Here is a 4,979-nt window from a genome sequence, read left to right on the forward strand (position 1 = left end):
CATTAACTCCATCCTGGGAAAGAGCACATAACTCTTAACCAACCAGTATACGTGGGAGAGATGAGTCACAAGATTTGTGTTGCCTTGTCCAGTTTCCCATCACTTCCAGGTCAAGCCGAAATTTCAGCCTTGTTTTCTGGCTTCCTTTAAGCCCAGAAACCGCTCCCCTTTTGTTGTTTTACTGGAACTAAGAGCCCAGCATAAACTTACGAGGGTCGTTTTTCCACTTCATCATTCATTGAAGCTTTTAAACTGGAAAGAAAACGACACTAGTGCTGTATTAGTGTAAACAGCAGCCACTCTAGTGATATTACATTGAACTCTTTTGTTTTTATGCCAGATTCACAGGCGGGGTAGGCAATGCGGACCTTAGTGGAGTGGATTGAACGAAGGTGAGAGCTCTGCCACGGGCTCCTTGCAAGAGCATTATTATTAGTGATTTGCCTTGAAAACCACATTTCTGTATGTTAGAGTCAGTGAGCCCCTTAATCCTGCATCTCTGAAAATGGGCACCACAAAACCAAAACCAAAGTTCTTGGGGGCAGGGGTGGGGGGTAGGGAGCTTCTACCTTCAAGCATCAGCATCTCTGGCAAGGCTTTTCTTTACTGCTCACTGGTTTTGCCGGAACACTCTTTTCAGAAAGGGCCTCTTCTTTTCCTAGTAGTTTTCCTCACACAGATAATAGAAAGCAGGCCCGTGCAGTCCTGTGGCCATGAGTCTAGAGCAGGCCGTCCCGACGTCCCACACACCTGCTCTCCCCCATCCATTCGCCCTGGTCTGCAGAAACAAAAGAGCAGAGCCCCTGCCAGCCCGGCTGTGGTTCTTCAGACTCACCCAGGCTGCAAGGTGCGGCGCTCCCCTGCCAGACGATATAGCGAGAACATCCTAGTTGCCTCCCCTGAAAGAGCCCACAGCCTTCTCTGATTCCCCTTGGGCTCCCCTCCCTCCCTTCCACGGCCATAATCACCGTTGGGTATGCGGTACCTTCCAAGGATACATTTCTAGTTACGTTTTTTAAGTGCCTAAGCAAGTTACAGACCTCTGGAACCTGCCAGAGTCAGCCTGTGCCCTGCCCCCACCCCTTCCCCACCCTGCACTTAGCCCCCAAGGACGGGCGCAGAGAGCTGCCCCTCTCCAGGGTCCCCGGCGTTCTGCAGGCAGAACAACTGTGAGGGCAAGCTGGTGGGCAGGGCGACGTCATCAGTGCCCCGGCAGGCTGGCTTGTCACTCTTTCCTGTGCTGCTTTTTAGGGATGTCTCTGTTGATGGGCTTCCAGTCTTGGCTCATCGAGAATGTTCAGGAGCCCGCTTCTCGAGGTCTACAGCTCTTGAGTGGGGAAGATAGGGGAGAGCAACACAGCCACAGAGCGGAATTCGGTCTTTGTCCTCAGCTGGAAAATGCACCCAGATCCAAGAGGGCAAAGAGTCCGATAATCACAGTTAAAAACACCATGATTCATTTGCCATCATTAATCACTGGAACCCTGGCTGCCTCCCTCTGTCCTCTCTTCCTAGATTTGAGGGATCAGGGTGTCTGCTCACAAGGGCTCAGAAGGGCCATCATTGCTGGGGGTGAAGCAAGATCAGAAGTGCGTCTTTGAAAATGAGTGTGAGTTATTTGTTTGCTTCTTTTTTAAAGTAATTGAAGTCTGACCTAAATTCGGGGCCTTTATTATGTGGTGGGTGTAGGACGGATTATTTTGTGACTGCACTCTGTTCACATCACGGCACAAAGCAGCGCTCAGATGATTTGTTGGTGCATTAGAAAGTTTTTGCAAAATGGACAAATCCATACCCAGGCACTTTATTTTCATTAATAATCCAGCGTTTTTGTTCAGACAATGTAATAACCCAAACGGTGGGCTTTCCACATTTAACAGGTATGGGCAGATTTGCCAGAGGAATTCTATGGATTTGAATAGAGAAGGGAGGCAGGTTGATGAAAGTGATCCCAGTGGGAGACCACTGCGTGGTGGTGACGAGAGGGAGCTGCTGCTGAGGGCGGCAGCCAGCTCCGGATGGGGCCGCGATCTGTTGCTCCGTCCCGCAGACGCTGGTGTGGGCAGCGCCCCCGAGCGCTGGTCAGTTGCCCCAGACGCGCATGCGGGGCGGGGGCGGGGCCGCGGGGGCGCGGAGGCGGCCGTGCCCTGCATCGCCCGGCAGAAGAGGCCCTCTTGCTTCTCCATTAACTGGACCCGAACGCTCCGGCAGCCCGCGGAGTGCTGGGGGCTCATCCCCGTTGCGGAACCACGTGCAGCTCTGTCTGCCTGTTCGGGGCGGGGGTGGGAGCGAGCTGGCACAGCAGGTTATAAAACGGAGAGTGGGTTTGACAGTCGTAATCTGATCAGATACCATGGACCAGATGCCTTGGGACCGCGTGAAAGTCTTTAGCGTCCACCAAATACTCGAGTATCTGCGACGGGCTGTGTGGGGTCCCTACCAGATGGGTGTGGGGGCAGAGCGCCCCCTTCCCTGCCTTGGCCGTCGTGTGTCTTAGTCTTTGTGTTTCCCTTTGGCGTCTCCTGGTCTCTGTCCCCCATCTTGTGCACCATGTGTCCCTGAGGGGAGTCGCACCTGTGTCTGAGTCTGCTGTAAGGTGTTCAGTCTACCTCAAGGGGTCATCATGGTCAACTCTGTCCCATAGCAATCCTCTGACATCGCCACACACACTGGAATGTATATCTGCCCCTGGCCCTGCCTTCCCTGTCGGTAACCTCCTGACCCCATCTTTCCTGTAATCACCACAAACTCCTAGTGCAAATTGGATGCTGCTTTAAATGTGAAAACAATTGTTCAAAAGCTATAAAACCTGAATGAAAGCTAAAGCTGAATTTATAAGCCTTGTTGCATATGAGCCAAAAGTGCAAAAAGCTCTATATAATGAACTAACCTGCCACTCGTATAAATATAAATATATATAAATATATTAAAATCAGACTGTTCTACAAAATTGTGTATTTGTATTTTTGTGTACGTACAATTTTCTGCTAAGCAGAAGGAGGATGTAGTATAGGATGCTGTGAGAAGAGATTTGGTTTAATCCTATTTCTTTGTTACTTATTTTTGTTAACATCAGATGCCTGTCTTTGTCTTCTATGTGTATGACACTGTTTGGAAAGCTGCAGTATCTCTCTTCCTTAGGTCCAGAGTCCAACAGAGAATGAAATCTGGGGTTTAGAGAGTTGTCCAGGCCACCAAACATGGAGAAGTGGACAGAGCTTGGCCCTCTCCTGCCCAGGAGCTGCTTGCGGTCCTGAGGCAGCAGTGAGGCAGGGCACGGCCTCTGGGAAGCTGAATCTCACTTCTAGAAAGCAACTTCCAAAACAAAGGACTGTCAGATCTCTCTAACATAAGACTCCACCGGGTCCCTCAGGGGGAGGTGCAGGACCTCTCAGTTCTGGGCCAGAAGTCTGCCCAGAAAGGAGCAGGGGGCTCTGCCCAGCTCTAGTGCCCAGCTGACTGGCTGTCCCTGGGCTCTGTGTCCCTCTTCCGAGTAGTTGCTGCCTTTTTCAGACCAGGTTACCAAAATGCCTCCCCTCTGCCGAGCTGCTGACGCTTCATCTCCCAGACCTCCAGCCCCAGTTCCCTGGAGCATCTCAGAACCCACTTTCCCGGTGCTAACACACAAGAGGGGGTAAAGTGGCTGCCAGTAATGGCCAGAAACCAACCATCTGAGAGGCCAGGCTGGAAGACAAGCTCTGTGCGCCAGGGCAGTCGCCTTTCCCCCGGGGGAGGCGTCGGGCACCCCGGGCCCGGGCCCCACCCCCGCTGCCCACCCACCTCTCAACCCCAAGGCAGTCCCTCTTGGCGTGAACCTTGTCTAGGGAGAGTGATACTGCACCTTCACCTGTGGGACTCATATTTATAACAATGTGTAATGACTGTAGCAAAAAGCCCTTGTTTCTAGATGTAAATGGTCAAAGAAACAAGTGCTCTATTGTATTGATTAAAAATAGTTCAAATGAGTCCTGTATCATTGTATCTCCTATTCTGGATTAGTGCCTTTTGGACAGTAGACTGTTCTGTAATTAAAATGTAGTATACTGCTTTTTTGTACAGTTTTGTTTTAATAAAACTTTTTTTTAATTTGTGTTTATTTTAGTATTGTACCTATTAGAGAATAAAACGTATAACTGAACAAAGACTGGCCGGATTTCTTTGGGTAAGGAGGGTCGCCTGGGAAGCGCCTCGACACTAACAGAGAGAGGGGCGGCCGCGTTCTGTTTCAGACATCGGTGCCTTTGCTTTAAAAAGCGATTGGTGCGCCCGGAGACCTGAGGATGCCTGGCAGAGGTCAAACGCTGCCTGGTGAGAGGGAATGCCACCTGCTCACAAAAGGCCCTGAGTCCGTCCACCTCTCCCGGAACCGCCTTCTCTGTTTGGGTGTGTCCACCCTGGGAGTGGCTGTGCCTCTCCCCAGCTGTCCTGCCCATGGTGCCCTCATGCAGGCCCCAGCCTCCCTCCCTCTCCTCCCTTCCCACCAGCTTCCCCCATCCCAGAACCACTGCGGGCCTAGCAGCTTCTCCACCACTGGGACCGCAGCCTTCTCCTTTCTTGTGCTGAGTGGTGAAGTCCCACACACCTTACCTCTCCCACGCCAGGCCACAGCCCAAGCACCTAGTTTTCTTCAAGGAGCCATCTTTCCTGGGGCTTCTTGACCTTTAGCAGTGAAAAATGAAATCAAAGAAAGCTGACGCTTCGTTGTGTTTCTTTAAAGACTTATCCAGGACTCAAGGACAACGTGCCCGAGCCCCCTCTCACCCAACAGACTCAGGTTGATTTGCTTTTTACTCCTCCTCAGAGAAAGCCTAAGAAGTAAATGGCTTTCTTCCCATACATGCATCATTAGAAAAGGCTCTGTTGAATTTTAAGTTGCCCCCCTAATCCTAAGTCACAAGTGGAGGTGGGCGGGAGATGGGGGCGGAATGCCGAGAACCATCTTCCCCTCACGCTCCTCTGTTTGGGCCCAAACTGCTTTC

Source organism: Lontra canadensis, unplaced genomic scaffold, assembly GCF_010015895.1.
Source record: "Lontra canadensis isolate GAN:19392208 unplaced genomic scaffold, GSC_riverotter_1.0 scaffold10, whole genome shotgun sequence".
NCBI classification, from domain to species: Eukaryota; Metazoa; Chordata; class Mammalia; order Carnivora; family Mustelidae; genus Lontra; species Lontra canadensis.